At 37.5% G+C, this 19,696-nt stretch overlaps 1 long non-coding RNA gene across 2 annotated transcripts; it reads left to right on the forward strand.

The window, feature by feature from the left end:
* Window positions 1-4,926: 4,926 nt before the first annotated feature.
* On the forward strand, window positions 4,927-18,072 carry LOC140612863 (uncharacterized). Of its 2 annotated transcripts, none has more exons than XR_012013970.1 (5): window positions 4,927-5,099; window positions 10,581-10,712; window positions 12,418-12,600; window positions 13,875-13,928; window positions 17,821-18,072. It is a non-coding gene; the product is annotated as an uncharacterized lncRNA (long non-coding RNA). The 2 variants fall into 2 exon arrangements; XR_012013969.1 differs by having other exon boundaries at window positions 12,418-12,549.
* Window positions 18,073-19,696: the final 1,624 nt, after the last annotated feature.

Genomic DNA, 19,696 nt, shown 5'->3' on the forward strand with positions numbered 1-19,696 from the left:
GCACTCTGAGGCACCCAGGCTGATGGTTATAAAAGATTTTCAAGAATAATTTTATAGGGATGCCTAGGTGGCTCAGCGATTGAGTGTATGCCTTTCTCTCAGGGTGTGATCTTGGGGTCTTGGGATCAAGTTCCACACTGGGCTCCCTGCATGGAGCCTGCTTCTCCCTCTGCCTGTGTCTCTGCCTCTTTCTCTCTGTGAAAATCTTAAAATATATATATTTTATATATTAACTCCCACCATAGAAACTAGATACTGTTGACCCTTGAACAACATGGGTTTGAACTGCATGAGTCCACTTAAACATGGGTTTTTTTCAATAAACACAGAGGGGCACCTGCCTAGCGCAGTCAGAAGAGCATGTGACTCTTGATCTCAGGGTCTTGCATTTGAGCCCCACATGGGGTGTAGATATTACAGAAAGAAAGAAAGAAAGAAAGAAAGAAAGAAAGAAAGAAAGAAAGGTACTGTAAATCTATTTTCTTCTTATGATTTTCTTAATGACATTTTCTTTTCTCTAGCTTACTCTATTGTAAGAATGCAGTATGCAATACATAGACAAAAATGTGTTAATCTATTGTTTATGTTGTAAGTAAGGATTCTGGTCAATGGTAGGCTATTGGTAGATAAGTTTGGGGGAGTCAAAAGTTATATATAGATTTTGACTACGTGGGTGGTCAGTGCCTGATACCCCTTCATTGTTCAAAGATCAACTTTACTGCAATTTGGCCTCTATTTGGAAAGAATCAGCCAGCCTTATCATAGCTAAGCTTAGCTGACAATTTGTCTTTTTATTTACTTTTTTAACGGTTCCTTCGTAGATGTTTGGGAAATTTTAAGTACTTGATTCAACAGAACTTGCTTGCATTTGTTCATATGACCACAGGCATAAAGCAATCAGGACATATTTAACAAAGAAACCAAAAGGAATGAGTATACTATTGGGAGAGGCTTATATACTAAGTATAAATAAAAGCCTGAACTCTTTTCATAACTCCTGATGAGTTCACAAGAATGTAAAAACTGTTAAGGGAAGGGTTTTACATTGAACTTCACATTAACAATAGACTAGAATTTAAGTTGCCCTTAGTTTTACCAAGACGCTATAAATATAAACAAAGAAAAAAAAAGGAAGAGAAGAGGAAGAGGGAATTTTAAAACCATACTACAGTGTTTTCTATGAAACCACAAAGTTATCCAATTATCATTTGTTTCTGTTTTTGTTTTTTGGGTGTTTTTTTTTTGTTTTTGTTTTTGTTTTTGTTTTTTAAGAAATGTTGAGGAGTCAAAGATAGTGTATAGGCAAGGTTTTAAAGTCACATGCTAGCCTGGGTGGCTCAGCGGTTGAACATCTGCCTTCAGCCCAGAGCGTGATCCTGGAGACCTGGGATCGAGTCCCGTGTCAGGCTCCCTGCATGCCTGCATGGAGCCTGCTTCTCCCTCTACCTGTGTCTCTGCCTCTCTCTCTCTGTCTCTCATGAAGAAATAAATAAAATCTTTAAAAAAGAAGAAAGCTAAGTGAGTGAACAAGAGAGTGGAGACATTTGTTTACACAAAATAAGAGAATTTACAAAATTCTTTGAAAAAAAATAAAGTCACATGCTGTATATATGTGAATTTTAGATGACTCAGCGTACTAGTTAGAATACAGTATTCTGAACCATCTCAGGACCTCATTTCTGGCTGTTTTTTCAATGAACCGCAGTGACTGCCACGTAACATTTAACATTAATAAACACAGCAACAAATATATACATTTCGGGAAACTCTACAATGTGGAAGGCACCTGAGGATGAAAGGAACTTGGGTTTGGGAATCATTTAGTTTCCGACTATTTTTAAAACTGAAATTAAAAAAATAAATAAATAAATAAAGCCGAAATTAGGTTTTAGGCTTCTTTTGTAATGCCTGGAGTACCTAGTACAGCGTTTGGCTCACACAAAAGTACTTGTTGACTTAAGAAAAACGTACCCTGATATGTGTCCTTAGAGACTTATTTCCCCGTCTTGATTCCCTAAGGCTGGGGTAAAAATAGAACATGACCAAACTGTGTTGCAGAAACAAACTTCTGGAAATATGCAATACTGGGTCATGCTTTTTTCCCCTTTCTACCAATAACCACAGTACAACTACATACACAGAATCACAGTTTTACACATATCCTGGAAAAAAGATCAGTGTAGGCACTTGGTTTTACAATATAGTAATGGAAGAGTTATTTCTCTCTCAGTAGTGTTTCCTCTCATACAAAAATACTCTATAGAGAGTCCACGATTTGACTTTAACGTCTACTAATATTAATAAATACAAGTTTTCCAAAGACTTTAAGTAGGATCCACGCCTAGCATGGAGCCCAACATGGGGCTTGAAATCATGACCCTCAGACAGAGACTTGAGATCAAGAGTCAGAAAGAAGCTTAACTGGCTGAGCCTCTTATGTGCCCCTCAAAAAACTCTAAAGCATAGTTTTCTGTATTCTCTCCAATAAAATCCTATATAATGGTCATGCAGTGATTTAGAGAATATTTTATTTATATTAATTATTCAAAGATCTGATTCTTTAAAGGCTTGAGTTAAACATAATTTTCTTCAGAATAGACCAAAGTACTGTTTATTGTGACTTTTCTCCTTCTAAGTCACCAGTTTTTATATTTCTGTAGTATGGTGGTGGAGACTGGGCTCTGGCTTCTGACGACCTTGTTTGAGGGAGGGCCTTGCTTCACTAGTCATTCACTTGTGAATTCAACCACCGCGGTTATGCCTTGGTTTCCTTATTTCTCAAAGAGCACTAGTTAAATCTATCATTATGAAGTGATTGTAAGGATCATATTATATAATGCTTAGCACAGCATCCCTGACGCGAATGAATCCTATGAAAATGCGTGCCCAACATTGGAGTCAACTTTGACTACCATGCAAGGAAAAATGGATCCAGATTTCTAATAGTTTGAAATCTTAAATCAATTTGCACTAGGATAATTAAATGCTAAGCTAAGAGATAACATCTCTATGTTCAGAATGAATTCAGAGTAGGGGAAAATTTTGTGACTGAAGTCCTTGAGGGGAATTTTATGGGGGAGGAAAATCTGCACTGAGCTTTGAAGAATGAGAAATAATAAGCACTTAGAATCTTTTGTAAAATAGAAGCAATTTTGAGGGTTTATTGGGAATCATTTATATATAACTATTTTGATTATTTTGTTTATGTGAAATATTTATATCTATTTAAAATGCTTAATTTCTTTATAAATGATAACACTTATAATCTAATTAGAGAAAATCCAATTAAATAGTAAGTACTTAATTACAGTTGATTTGGATCTGAAAAACAAACTAATATAGTAGCTACTAATAACTTCTTAGCATAGATATGCCTTTCTTCATTCATCCTTATGGAAAACATGTATCTGTTATACACCTTAGAAAAGTATAATTGATCTATTAGTACCAGGCTTCATATAGGAATTACAGGTGTTCACAATCCATGAAGATATTGTTAGAGTTCTGTTTAGCATTTGGTAGACAGTAACATACTGTGAACCTACATTGCATATTATAATTTTATTTTATTTTATTTTATTTTTATTTTTTTGCATATTATAATTTTAAAAAGAGATGTAGGAACCCAAAGCTGAAAAAGACCCCATATAACCATTTAGGATGATTTCAGCCTTTTCTGTTATGTATTTATTTATTTATCAATTAAAATTTTTAAAAAGTATATCTCTACTCCCAGCATGAGGATCAAACTCACAATCCTGACATCAAGGGTCACATGCTTCACCAACTGAGCCAGCCAGGCACTCCTTCTGTGTTTATTTTATTTTTATTTTTTAAAATTTTTATTTATTTATGATAGTCACACAGAGAGAGAGAGAGGCAGAGACACAGGCAGAGGGAGAAGCAGGCTCCATGCACCGGGAGCCCGACGTGGGATTCGATCCCGGATGTCCAGGATCGTGCCCTGGGCCAAAGGCAGGTGCCAAACTGCTGCGCCACCCAGGGATCCCCTTCTCTGTGTTTAAAGTAGGAAATGAACTCAGATTCTCTGAAGGACCTAAGTTATCAGGGAGGTGTAATCCTTCTAGGCCCCTCTGGGGTATCACTTGATATTTTTACCTTCTTAATCACCAAATTGCCTACAAAGTGGGAAAATAACATGTGTCCCCAAATGGGATTCCTTGGATTAGGCCTATGCAAGTTGAGAAACAGGGAAAGCATGTTGTCACAACCTCTGTCAAAAAGCTCTAGCTTTTTAAAAACACATTTCCCCAGTGAGTTCATACAGCTTCCAGAATCATCTTGATACTGAGCCTCTCTACCCCTGGGAGTACTACTCACTCTTCTGACTCTGTCCTTCTCCAAGCCAGTGGTCTATGCTTCACACTCTTGGCTCATCAGAAATCCTGGCCCCATTCCTTTAGAGTCTTGCTACACAACAGTTACTTAATTTAATACATTATTGTACTAGGGAATCCTCAATTGCCTCCCTGCCTCTCCTCTTTATTTTACTGAAAAGACAAAAGACGGTCTATTGCTAGGAGTATTCAGAACATTGAAAACTAAGAACACTATGTTGTTCCTGAGAAACGTTCTTCCAAATGTCGACTCTGATAAGGTATTTCACCCCCAGTGAATCATGGGAGTAACAATCACTTTTATAAAGCACCTATAATGAGATGGAAAAGAGAACAACCCCGGCAAAATTTAGACCTGTTAAAATGTATTTATGACTTAGAAATCTATTGTTAATTTGCACAACATGTTCTGATGGCAGGATGATTTCCTAAATTTGAACTTGAAGTTGACATAAAGAGAAGCAATCTGACACCTCTGTTGCAATCAGCCTATTTTCAACAGTCAGGAAAACAAACTCAAATAAAAACCCATCTCTAAGTTTTTGGTAGGGTAAAACTGAAGGGATGGTGTCACTTTTCCTTTCTTGGGCTTTTAAAGCTCTACGAGGACATTTTCTGGGAGTTATGTCCATTTGTTACAATGAATGTGGCAGGCAGATAGAGCTCACAGAGATGTCTCAATGTCTGAAAATTTGCAGGTTCCGGTAAGAGCTGGAAATTTCTATTCTAAATGGAGGCTTGGTAAGCGGTCCTGATACATGTTTACTAAATTGGTTTAATTACTTCTGGTTCTCACATTCTGCTTTTGAGTTGAATCTTAAATATTTGACAGTTTTAGCATGTGGGATTCACAAGCAACAAATAAAAAAGCTATCTTTACAAATTTCCTCATCCTTTAAAAAAACAGTAATAAACATTTTGAATCTAGAAAGCACTCGTTTCGACAAATTGGACTGTTGTCTCAAATGGGAAGAAGCTTTTTGCTAATTGGATGTCTTGGCTTTATCACTTTTACGATGAAAAATGGTAGAGCATTTTAGGTACCTTTTGCCAAGAAAACAACTATAGAGTAATGCTAAGATTGGAATGGGCTATTTAGGAAATGATTCTTCAAATTGCAAATGCTTACAGGTAGCAACTGTTTAATAAATTAAGTGGCCAACGGAGAACAGATTTATCACTGTGGCTGTATAAGTTGCATTTTTACAAGAGCCAAACAAATAAAGAAGAGATGAATGGTGATTTGTGTCTGCTATCAGTGAATTAAAGTGGATTATAAAGATGGCGAATACATGTTTCATATACATATGTCACTTCATGTCTTCTGGGAAGCAGACATCAAGATGGAATAAGAAGTGCCAGAGATTTATTAGGGATAAGGCCTCTGAAAGATAAAGGCGAGAGAGCAGTAGTCCATCTGTAATGGAAATCTGGCACCTGTGGGAGGAGCAAAGGAAAAATTAAGAATTAAACAGGAAGAGCTATGGGCTCTGTGGCTCTCAGCAAGTCTTGGCCCTTCCTACAGAGAGTTACAATGTAGATTGCCAACAGAAGAGTTCTCTGTTGGCAAAAATGGCCAGACCCTAGGCCCCCAACTCTGTTCTCTCATTGGCTTAGAGCTGCCTAGAGAGAGTGCCCTGGGTTTGGATGCTACCACAAATCCTAAATGTAGTGCAGCCAAAAACTACCAGCTGATTGTACTCTTCAGAACCAAGCTTTCCCTTGAAAGATCTCTGAGCAGTGCAACTCTGTGGGTGACGCAGTATGAATTTTTTTCATGCATATCTTCATCATGTGTACAATGAAGAAAATTGAATTCCATCTGAGTCAAATTTTTTCTGCCTTGACTAGTAAGACACCAATATTATTTTGTTAAATTTGCAATTTTTCTTTGCCAAGAGATGCGTGACTTATCAGCCAATACACTACTTGTGGATTCAGATGTCTTGCTTTATGCTTTCTGAAGTTGGTTCTAGGTTTTCATTTGCTTTGGATAACAGTTAATTTGTAATACAGAGCATCATTTGTCATCTCATGATAATATCGCATTATAGATAGATTCCATGATTATTGTAAGTTTTGGGCATTTCGCACCTAACTCCTATAGTATAAAGCAATTGTTAGGTGTTATTAGTGATGCAATTTTGAAACAAACTTCTTATCACAAGTCTTTAATTTCTGAATGAATTTACTTAAAGAGCAACTTGAAGTTTTAAGGCACAATATTAAAAAAAAACAAAACAAAAAACTATGACTCCTTGTAACTATATGTTTGTGTGATGAAGAGTATTGTGACTACACAACCAAAACAAAGTATAAAAGTGGATTAGAGGCAGAGACAGAGTTAAGACAAATGATTATACATAACTCCTGATTTCTATTTTTCATATTCATCAAAATGGCTTCGTTGCTCCTTTTGATTGATGTACTAAAAGTAAATATAAATGAGAAGAATTTATAAAATAAATGTATGTCAAAATTAAGTTTATTCTGTGTGCAATGTTGACTTAAAATGGATTTTACAATATTATTTATTTTTTTTTAAGTAGTTTATCGGGATGCCTGGGTGACTCCGTGGTTGGGTGCCTGCCTTCAGCCCAGGGCATGATCCTGGAGTCCCAGGATTGAGTCCCACATTGGGCTCCCTGCATGGAGCCTGCTTCTCCCTCTGTCTGTGTCTCTGCCTCTCTCGCTGTATCTTTCATGAATAAATAAATAAAATCTTTTTTTTTTAAGTATTTCATTTATTTATGAGAGAACATGAGTGGAGGGTGGGGAAGGGACAGAGGGAGAGGGATAAGCAGACTCCCTGCTAAGCAGGGAGCCCTATGGGACTCGATTTCAGGACCCCAGGATCATGACCTGAGCTGAAGGCAGATGCTTAACCAACTAAACCACCCAGGCATCCCAAGGATTCTACAATTTTAATATTTGTATAACCCCTCTTTTATACCACAGATTAAAGGAATGCATTTCTTGGGGTGGGATAGAAGGTTGGAACTTGTTTAGGAAATAAAAAAACTGAAAAATAAAAGAGGAGAGCTCCACAAAGGTGAAATGTCAACTGATCAATTTAAGACTTTCCTGGTTATCTTCAAGCCATCAGCTGCTGTCATACCCCATCTTTGTAACTTCAGTGGAATTGGAATTCTCATTTGAGTGGGAATTGTAGTTAGCAGTCCTCGTAATCTTCAAATCAATACTACCAAACCTTTGAAGAATCAAAGGCATGTCGTTTGAAAGGAAAGTTTCCCCTTTCCCCCTGGTCCCTACTTACCCAAGTCATTTTCTGGAGAGAGCACAGTTATTAGTTTAGTTTTCCAGAGATACTCTATGTATTTGCATATATATATATGCAATATTATATATAATAATATATATAATATATATAAATGTATATGCATATATATGCATACTCTATGTATTTGCATATATATATGCATATATATATATATCCATTTATCCATAAATCTTTATCTGCTGCACTAATGGGAACAGGTTTTTCTCTTTCTTTTTTTCTTTCTTTCTATCTTTCTTTCTAATTTATTTTTTTCATGATTTTATTTATTTATTTGAAAGAGAAATAACGAGAGAGCACAAGCAGGGGGAGAGGGAGAAGCAGACTCCCTACTGAGCAGGAAGCCCACCATGGGGCTTGATCCCAGAACTCCAGGATCATGACCTGAACTTGCTTATGAATGTACATAACATAAGGGAAAGGGAATTGTGGAGATCTCAGGTGAGGATTATCAGTTGAAGTTTCTTTATTTAATAGGATATTTTCCTTTATAGTAGAGTGAATTATTTTCGGTAGGACATACTATGTTTGTTATAGTAATGATCCTTTGAAATAAATAATTCTTTTAATATTTGTCCAATATACCAACAAACTTCTCTTCTGCTTGACACTTTGTCATTGTCCTGAATACCAGTCTTAAAAGCCTGTTACATTAAGAACTTGAAAACATATTTAAAAAGTGAAACATAAGCAAAGTTGGGCTTTTGTAACATAATTCCTAGGGACAGATGCAAAGCTGTAATACAATGGAGTATTTCAGGAGCAAATAGAACTATTCTGTAACATTTGATAAGAAGTTAAACCCTACTGAGCTATAGATACTTTTGTTGGAATTCAGCAGTTGTGATCTGCAAAATCTTAAAGCAAACTTTTGTTGTACTAAACTACTTTTGTTGTATCAAGTGAAATAATATTCAAGGAGTTAATTTATTTTTAGATTTTTGAGTTCCTTTATTTTTAATCCTGTGACTCAGGATTAAATTTTTTACTGGGGGGGGGGGGGGCAGGGAGGGGCAGAGAGAGAGAGGGAGAGAGAATCTTAAGTAGGCTCCACACCCAGAGCTGAGCCCAAGGTGGGGCTCGATCTCACTACTCTGAGATCATGACCTGAGCTAAAATCAGGAGTTGGACTAAAAAAATTGAGCCATCCTGGCGCCCCCTCCAAAAATTTTTTAAACCCTTTTACACTTAGTGTTCACGAATCTATTTTCTTTACTTTTCAGAATATTTTTCATTTTGACAAGAAAGGAATAGCATATGAAATGGTGCCATTTTCTTATGATGCCAGTTTTAGCGAACTCCTTAAAGAACACCAGCCTTTAGAAAGATGTTTATCTACTTGCAAAGAACATAAACCCCAAGAGATTTTCTGAATTCTTCCCTAATTTGGGGGATTTTTGTCAAATTGCCTGTATATGTTCATATACTCACACTTAATTAGTAAATTCTTCTTTTAAAAAGGCTTGTTTTAAAGAGAAGCACAACAACTGTGATATCTTTGGAACTTATAAATATCTAGTCTAGAATTTCCTTAAGCTTGTCATCTGTTTCCTCACTTCAAGAGTTGAAACACTGTTAGGCTGAATTTTTAAAATGTTGGGTTTGTTTTGCCAATACAGGAAAAGCAACACTTCCTAATTTGCTTAGATTCATGCCCACGTCATTTGAAATTATATCAGTTCCAGAGAAACACTATTGTAATAAGGAAATTAGCAGGTTGAATGTGTGCACATACATGTGGATGTCTGTGTGTGTCTGTAGTGTGAATGTGTACTAGTAATGTGAAAGAGGATTTTAGAAAATCAGTTTGAACATCAATTCATTTTTTAAACATTTGTGACCAACAGAGAGACTGAACACACATTTCATTAATTATTTCAATAAATAAATATTTTTCTAATCTTTAGATCCTTGAGTTAGGATTCATTAATAAGTTATATTTTTATTGGAGCATAGTATTTCCTAAATGGTGTTTTAAGATCAGTTACACATTAGTACAGTCTTTTAGATAGTAATAGCAGCCTGTGATCATTTATATACATGTACTAAAAATAATTGCATAAATCTAGCTCAAAATTCTATTCTATGTGGACATCTCCCTTATAAAACCTGTGGTAAGTAGTTAATCAGTTTTTTTGGTTGTTAATTTTTATTTTTATTTTTAAATATTTATTTATTTATTTATTTATTTATTTATTTATTTATTTATTATAGACGTAGAAAGAGAGAGAGAGAAAGGCAAAGACACAGGAGGAGGGAGAAGCAGGCTCCATGCCGGGAGTCCGACGTGGGACTCGATCCCGGGACTCCAGGATCACACCCTGGGCCAAAGGCAGGCGCTAAACTGTTGAGCCACCCAGGGATCCCCAGTTGCTATTTTTAGTTAAGAGAATGTATGGGGAACATCTAGAATTGTTCCTGGTACAATTAACTTTTTTGCTTAAAAACAGTCTTTAAGTGAAATCTTGTCAGTAGGTAATCATTAACTTTATTCAAAGGTTTATCATAAGTTATTTTTTTCCTCCTGATTGTTTATGTATTCACTGATTATGTGAGTAAAACATGTTTATTTTTATGAATCCAAACAAAACAAAGCTAAAGTTTACTATAATCCCACTTCTCAGTAATAGTTTCTATTAAAATTAGGTGTGTGGGGGTATATATATGTTATAATTAGGCAAATGTGTATATTTGAGCTTATTAAACAATGTATTTTTATTCTACAGAAATAAATCATATTAACATTTTTAAACAGTATGTCTTAGATAGCTTTTTCTGTAAATAAAAGTAGACTTTGGGTGACATGGGCGAAGAGGATTGAAGAGTACATTAATCAAGATGATTAACAGTGTGTTAACTGTATTGGAATTTTTTAAAAAATAGATTTTTGCTTTTTTTTAAGGTCTTATTTATTTACTTGACAGAAAGAGAGAGAGAGGGAGCAAGCACAAGCAGAAGGAGCAGCAGAGGGAGAGGGAGAAGCAGGCTCCCCACCGACCAGGGAGCCTGATGGAGGGCTCCATCCCAGGACCTTGGGATCATGACCTGAGCAAAAGGTAGACGCTTAACTGACTGAGCCACCTAGGCGCCCTGTTTTGTTTTGTTTTGTTTTTTAGATTTTATGCTTTTTAAATCCTATAATGTATTCCATTACATGGCTGTACCAGTTACTTATCTTAATACCCCTGGTGAGATTTATAGTCGAGTATATTAGGCTGCAATTTTATTCACAGAGTCTTCAAGGAAGACACTCTTTTCACTCATGCAACAAAGTTTTATCAGAGTCTACTACTTCAGTGGAGCTTACACTCTAAAACGAAGAGACAAAATAAACAAGCATGTAGGCAAGCGAACAAGATTTTTTTTAGAGGATGATAAATGCTAGCCAAAGACTAGTGTGACTAGGATGCAGTAATTGAGGGGATGAAGTCAGAGAAGCATGCTTTGTGATCCTCGGAAAGAAGCCTGAGTGTTATTTGCATTTCAATGGTTAGCTCTGGGAGGGCTCAGGCTGGGGATCTTCAAGATATTCCTGGCTACTCATCTGCCTTACCTCTCACACCACTCTCTCCCTGCCCCCCCTTCCTAATCCCACTGGACTTCTGACTCTTCTTGGAATACATCAAGCTCTTTTCTGCTTTGGGGGTCTTTATATTTCTTATTTGATCAGCCTAGAAACAACAACAACAAACCAAACCACTATTCCTCCACATAATGATGCAACTCCCTCATTCATATCACTGAGGTCTCTGCCTAAAGCTATCTCTTCATACATCCCATCTGAAAATGCCTCACCTCTACCCCCGCCCCCTTCATGATGTCTCCGTTTGAGTCCCTAGGAACTCTACATGTTTCTCTTGCTTAATTTTTCTTTGGAGCATTTACTGCTCCCTGGCTTTATTTCTTTACTTGCTTGAATTCCATAAGCTCCACTAGAATGTAAATGCCATATAAGGGCCTGGATTTGGTCTGCTCTGTACATCATTGTATCCCCTAGTGCCTAGAACATTGTCTGACACACAAGGGGTGGTGTTATTAGGTATCCATTCTGTGCAACATAGTACACAAAACTTAGTGGTTTCAAACAATAAGCATTTATCTCATAGTTTCTAGGCATCAGGAGGGGCTAAGCTGGGTGGTTGTGGCTCAGGGTCTTCACGGGGTTGTAGTCACTATTGGTCCAGGCTGCAATCATCTGAAAGCTGCCTGGTAGCTGGAGGGTCTGCTTCCAAGCTCTTTCACATGTTCGTTGGTCAGAGGCCTCAGTTCCTTGGTTTCTCCATGGGGTGCTCTCCACATAGCCAGTTGGAACGTGATGAGAGAGAGCGAGAGCGCAATTGGTTAAGGCAAAAGCCACAGTACCTTGTTATGACCTATTCTGAAGCTGTACATCATCATTTTTGCATCACTCTATTTGGTAAAATCAAGTTACTCAGCCACACTCAAAAGGAGGAGAACAAAGGTCCATTTTCTAATGGGAGGAGTATTACAGAATTTGTAGACATGTTTTAAAAACAAACAGAAGGATGTATAAATTGGGTTATGTCTTTAAACAATCCCTCTGGCTGCTGTGGGGAGAATGGTCTATGGGGGCGGCAAAACAGAAACAATGAGGCTGATGCTGATGCTGATGGTAGCCAACACTTACCAATTCATTTTCTGTGCCAGGAACTGGTTGAAACACTTGACAACTATTAACTCACTTAATCCTCAGAACAACCTTACAGAGATATGCATCATTCTATTGTCTGTATTTTATAGATGAGGCAGCCGAGGCACAGAGACATGAAAAAACAGCAGTGTAGATGAAAGATGATCTGATACAACAGCTCTGACCCAGGATATTTCAAATGCATTTATGTTCTCTAATTGATGATCCCAACTCATCACAAGGTATTACGGTAATCTCTAAATTAGTTGAAGATAATTCCACAGTGATGCAAGGTAATACTCTCATAAATATATGCTATAGATTTTAAATTTCTGCCAATGATTCTAGAGTAGTCAGTGGTCTATCTCTTTTTTTCAGTAGAAGTACATAGTTATGATAAGAGTAAAACCGTGGAGTTTAAATTTCATTTTATATATTTCTGGGGAAAGAAATAACAAATTTACAAACACAGTCATGAGTATGTTTATCCTTTTGCAGATTTTACAAAACAATTTTATTTTGTTTTTTCAACTATTTGGATAAGTATATCTGCAGCCTCAGAACTTAATCTATAATTGCCAAGCCATGAAGCATTTTTTTCTGACTCTAGATGGTATAAGAAATACTATTTTCCTACTATACCAACTATATAATAACTACATTAACATACCATTATTTTAGTTCATTGTATAATTTGTATTTTAAATAAAATAAGCTATATGTAAACATATTAGATTTACCTTGACAGAGTTTTGAAATATTCTACTGCTTGTCATGCAAAGAATGAATGGTCTTCCTCATTTTGAATGAAATTCTGCAGTCTGGCTGCAGATCAAAACTGACCTTTACCTGTAATCCTTAGTGTATTGATTAAAGAAACTGTTTAGATTTTGTTGCACATTTCATTTTACTGAAATATGAACTAATTGTACTGTACACAGGAAAATGTCATTTTTATTTTGCTTTCATTGTTGATTGCTTCCCCTATCATCTCACAGGCCCTTTATGATACCCCCATCACTCTTTCTTTCTTTCACATTTTTTTTCCTGTAAATATGTTTTAACCCTGCTAGAAAAGAAAAATCTATTGCTTCATTAATCCCAATAGCAGTTTTATGAATAATATTTCTTCTATTATTTCAAAGGAGTGAGCAGGTCTCTGTGCTATATGAAAAACAAACTGTGAAGACTGACCATGCCTGAACAGGGCTCAGTGTTTTAAGAAACAAACAAAAGGCACCACAGCATTAATCTCATGCATATCTAATAACATACATCATCATTGTGCTACATAGTAATTTAGATAAATGGGTAATAAGCAGGTGACACAGATAATTATACTTATATTTAATGAAGGCAAATCAGGCATTTGGGGGGTCAGTTGGGGATAGAGGAAATGTGAACTTAGTCTGAGCAGAAATTTCAGTAGATAATTGGTTATTAACCGAGAAGAATCCAGACAGTTGGGACTCTGAGTATTCTGGTTGGGGCATAGCCACAGGATAGACTTTGGAATTGAGGGCAAGACAATGAATTCTCTTCTCTCAAGGAAAATTGTCTCTTTCAGAGTGGGATGAAAACTAAAAAGGATGGTCTAGACATACAGCTGAACGTAGTAAAGGTAAGAAGAGTTGTTTAAGCTTGAGGTGCCTGATTCCTCCTTTTAGGGCATGAAAAGAGGAAGAAGAAAAGCAGAGAAGGGAAAGCATGAGGAAAATCAGACTTTTTTTGGTAGCTCAAACCCTCCCCTTCTCTCTCTGACTTCTGGGGCTGATCTCAAAGGTACATGGACCTCTCAAAGGGGACAATGTGACCCTGAATATCTTCTCCAATTAGCCTGAAATCTTACTAATTCGACATTCTTAAATATTTCAATTCACCTAACCTTTATATTCAGCCTACTATATATCAAGTCGCATAAATGATCTCATTTGACTCTCAGCTTCTTTGCAAAGTAGGGGTTCATGGAATTTGAAGATAAGGAAAAAGAGACTGAGAAAGGAATGAAGTGTGTTCAAAGTCACATATTGACTGAAGAGTCTCCTGATTCCTCCTTGTCCAGTCTCCTTCCACCACTTCCTGGGAGGGTCAAAGGACAAAAAAGGGAGGCTGTGTCAGCAAGGCTGCTGCGATGAGTGGGGAATGGGAGGGTATGATTTACACTGCAGACATCACAGATGTGTGTTTTTATTATGACACTTTTCAGGCATATGGCAGAAAAGTGTGTTGCCTTAACAAAATTGACATACTAGGACAATTTTCTGACAAATGGAAGCAAAGCATCATGAAAAGTGGCTTTTCCAATTCTGACATAGTCTTTGAGCTATTGACTGCTTTGGGTATTTTTAAACATAAAATTAAGAAGTATGTTTCAAATAGGTACAGCAGTCCTCCCTTATCCACAGGGGATACGTTCCAAGACCCCTCAGTGGATGCCTGAAATTGCAGATAGTACTGAACCTTACATACATTTTTTTTTTCCTAAACACGCACACAGCTATGATAAAGTTTAATTTACAAACTAAGCACAGTAAAAGGATTAATAACAACACTGAATAATAAAATTATAATAATAATATAACAATTATAACAATACACTGTAATAAAAGTTATGTGAATGTGGTCTCTCTCTTAAAATATTTTATTGTACTGTACTCACCTTTCTTCTTTCTATGATGATGTGAGATGATAAAATGCTTACCTGATGAATGAGGCGAGTGATGTAAGCATGACATAAGTGTGACGTAGCATCACACTGACCTGATGCTGTCTCAGAAGGAAGATCATCTGCTTTTGCACTGCAGTTGACTGTGGGTAACAGAAACCGGGAGAGTAGGATCATGGATGATGGGGGACTACTGTCCTTTTCCTAAGATTAAACTTGAATTTACTTGGGGAATGAATGATTCAAGAAAGAAGTAATTTTGGTGTTAAGGATATCTGGATGCTGAGTGGGAATAGGAGTGTCAGAGGGGGACACTTCTGGTTGCCAGAGCATAATCTGAAGCAGTTTGAAGGGTGTGTCTTTGATCAGAGGAGGGAGAAACCAGGTATGTAGGGGGAATGAAAATGAAATATGAGGGGCATCACAAGGAGATAGGATAAAAGCAACAAGGAAGAGAAAAGAGATCAGCGATGCAAATGTCACAACTTTACCCAGACCCACTCTGTTGTCTGTTCTGGAAGTCTGAAAGGCCGAGTTATTCTCAGGTTGTTTCCCTGCCTCACCCACACTAGTAACCTGGGAGCAGCTCCCTAGTTTCCGCCACCCAGAACAGCTGGATTGACACAGATGCAGAGTAGGTTGTGATGTAATATGAGGACAGACCCTCACCTAGAGAATTTCTCCTTAAACGTCTGAAATTGGTTTTTGGTTGTAGTTGTAACTTGTCATAGTTGTTACATGGCCATGCATGACTGAATATCCCACTTTTGTTAGCATAGTTTCTTCTAGATGATCCCTGCATATGTCCTCATACATTCCACTGTGGCACATGACCTCAGAAAATAGGAACTGCAATTTACTCCCAGGAGTCAGGCAATCAATATTGAATATGAAGGGGGATCCCTGGGTGGCGCAGCGGTTTGGCGCTTGCCTTTGGCCCAGGGCACGATCCTAGAGACCCGGGATCGAATCCCACATCGGGCTCCCGGTGCATGGAGCCTGCTTCTCCCTCTGCCTATGTCTCTGCCCCTCTCTCTCTCTCTCTCTCTCTCTCTCTCTCTGTGTGACCATCATAAATAAATAAAAATTAAAAAAAAATATTGAATATGAAGGGGCTGGCTATTTCCCTAGTTCAGGCACAAAAGGAGGAAGGAAGGAATTTGGGAATAGATCAAGGAGTTCCTATTTGGGGACACTCATTTTGATGAATCAGATGGGATGACTGAGGCAAGAGGACTGGGTGTGTACGGTCTTGGATAAGGAATGAAACCTACAAAAAAAAAAAAAAAAAAGGAATGAAACCTACCTGCGTCTCTTTTCTCAATTACCGGAATCTCTGTTCCTTGGTCTGTAGAAGGAGAAAGTGGAACCTGACAAAGTTGGATGACTCTTCTCCGTGAACCATTTTAGAGGACTGTAAAATTCTACTTTCCTTCTCGAGCTTAATGTTTGTTATATACAAGATTTGATGCTGAGACCTGTCAGGAATACTTTTTTTTTTTTTTTTTTTAAGATTCTATCTATTTATTCATGAGAGACAGAGAGAGACAGAGACAGAGACATAGGCAGAGGAAGAAGCAGGCTCCATGCAGGGAGCCTAATGTGGGACTGGATCTCGGGTCTCCAGGATCATGCCCTGGGCTGAAGGCGGCGCTAAACCGCTAAGCCACCTGGAGTGTCCACAATGTTTTTTTTTTTTAAGTAGGCTTCACAGAACAATATGGGGCTTGAACTCAAGACCTCCAAGATCAAGAGTTGCGCGCCCTACTCACTGAGCCAACCAGCAGCAGTAGGAATACATTCTTTAATTTAAACTCTCCCCAAGAGGGATCATAATCTCCTTTATGACTACATGTTTTATAAAAACCTTTCCAAGAATGCATTTAGTGAAAAATCTTTGACTTTGGGTAGATGCTAAGGTCACACAGCTTGGGCACAAAGCCAGCTCCATTATTTATTACATTATTTACCATGTAACCTTGGGCAAGTTTCTTAATTTCCGTGCTTCCATTCCCTCACCTGTCAAATGAGAATAGTAACTGTTATCCTTAAGTTATTAAATAAAAACATTCAGAACAGTGCCTGGCATATGGTAGGAATTAAAAAGTATTTGTGAGATGCATGAATATCATGTTGGGATGGTATGTTCACTCAAAGCTTTTTGGAGGAGACAACATTGACTTACTTGGAAGGACAGGTGGGATTTCAAAAAGAGAAGGCAATATTGAAGACATAAATGTCACAAGCATGGAGAAATAAAAGGTATCATTGGCAAGAGAGAAAAGTGCATTTTTGTGGGGTCATAGAACCTACAGGAAAATGGCTAAAAAGATTTTATGGAATCCAACTATAATGTGCCTCAATGGCCAAACTTAAAAATATGAACATTTTTAGTAACTGAAATAGTCTGAAGGTTTGTGAGCAGGGACATGTAAAGATCAAAACAAGATGGATGGGCTAAGACACCAGGATACAATGTGCAGCAGAGGGACTACAGTTAACAATGGTGTAAAAACTTTATATGGTGACAGATGGTAGCTAGATTTATCACTTAGTAATGTATATACATGCTGAGTCATTATGTGGTACACCTGAAACTAATATAATGTAATACTGGATATAACTACACTTCAATTTTAAAAAGTTAAGAAAAAAGAAGAAAACAAGGAAATGATTTATTTTATTTGCCTGTTTTGCATTTCCTTGGTTTAAACATTTTTTTTTTCTAATATAAAACCTGTACTAGTCCATTATATTGCATTAACTTCCAAGAATGAAATTCAGAAGCTCTGGAGAGAGAGAGAACAAGGTAAACAGTTTTTTGTTTTGTTTTGTTTTACCTTTACAGGCAGGCCTTTTCACTCTATAAGCTGGTGACTGTTGGCAATGGATTCAATCAGACCTGAAGGAGAACTTTACATTTTAGCAAAACCAATGGAAATAATGTGCCAAGGATGGTAAGGATTTTCCAACCACGGAGACATCATTTAGGTTGCATATGCGTGGATGTGTCAAGAAAGAAATTAGAGATTTAACTGAAAGCTTTAGAAAAACTTTAACAAAAAAAAAAAAAAAAAAAAGAAAGAAAGAAAAAGAAAAACTTTAACAAAGGGAGTGATTGTTAGATTCCCTTTTAAGAAGAGGATGAAACTGGAAAAATCAACAAGTTATTAACTTCATAAAATTTCTGAAGTGCTCTAAGAGGCGGAACATGTAAAAAATTGGTTTTATGACTAACTACAAGTAGATCATTTAGAGGGACATATTATTTGTACAAAGTCATATACACAAAACAATGTGCACTGTATTTTATGAGCAATTTGGATAATTTTCAAGGATGAATTTCACTATATGAGATTTTTGTTTTCTGCTGACTGTACTACTGAACTCAGATTCAGATAAGATTTGTGAACTTCCAAATTAAGATGAGATTATTTCTGTTTGAATTGTTTATGTATTTATTTTAAAAACAATGTGTTTTTTAAAGATTTATTTACTTATTTATTTATTTGAGACAGAGGAGGGGAGAGAGGGGGAGAGAGAGAGAGAGAGCACGAGAGCGTGAGCACATGAGCAGGAGGAGGGGCAGAGGGAGAGAGAATCCTCAAGCAGATTCCCTGCTGAGCTGAGTGCAAAGCCTGACTGGAGCTCAATCCTGGGACCCTAAGATCATGACTTGAGCCGAAATCGAGAGTCAGACACTTAACCGACTGAGCTACCCAGGTGTCCTTATTTTTTTTGTTTTTTAAAAGATTTTATATATTTATTTGAGAGAGAGAGAAAGAACACAAGTCGGGGGAGGGAAAGAGGGAGAAAGGACCAGCAGACTCCTTGCACAGCAGGGAGCCCAACTCAGGAGTCTATTCCAGGATCCTGAGATCAGGATCTGAGCCAAAGTCAGACACTTAACCAACTGAGCACCCAGGCGTCCCTATCTGTTTGAATTTAGTAGGAAGAGTTTCTTTTTTCCAAGGAAGAGAAACAGATCTTTGGGCTGCAAAGAGTTACTTGAGTGGGCCTCCCAGTTATGCAAATATAGGTAGGAGTGGGACACTCCTGAACGTTTTTTCCATTCCAGCTGCCCCTCCCTGAGCACCAGGTATACAAAACTGATCTCCAGCAGGAGGTAGATTATTTGCATAAGGAGGCCAGGATCTTTGGGAGGGACTAAACAGCAGAAGATCCCTGTTGAACCTCTCCTGCCTCAGACATGTAGTTAGGGAGATCTTTTTGGCTGACTGGGTCCTCCTCACACTCTCCCAACTCCACAGTGGCAGGAAAGGCACCCTCCTAGGGTCTGGAGGAAAACGAAAATAAACTCCTAACCTGAGGAAGGAGAGTGTGCATTGATGACCCAGGCTCTGTGACAGATTCCAGGGTTTTTCTCTGGAGAAGTATCAGCATCCCTTGCTTAAGGCTGATGATAGAAGGGCCATTTCTCTCTGTTGACACCTAGATGTGGTACCGTGAGGAACAAGGACAGTGATGAACACAAGGTGAGTACAAGAAGTGGCCTCCTTTGGAAGGAGTGATTTTTGGGTTTGGGGGTTGGGGAAAGGCCTAAGGGAGAGAAAGAGAGAGAGAGAGAGAGAGAGAGAGAGGTCTTAGATTCCATTTTTGGGTGTTGATTTCAAGCAATTGTGGCTGTAGTATGTTTGTGGAGAGTTTCGTATTGCTGACACAGAAAATTCATTCTTTCATTTTACAAATAGAAGTTGATTTAC

Source organism: Canis lupus, chromosome 21 (genome assembly GCF_048164855.1).
Source record: "Canis lupus baileyi chromosome 21, mCanLup2.hap1, whole genome shotgun sequence".
In the NCBI taxonomy this organism is placed as follows: domain Eukaryota; kingdom Metazoa; phylum Chordata; class Mammalia; order Carnivora; family Canidae; genus Canis; species Canis lupus.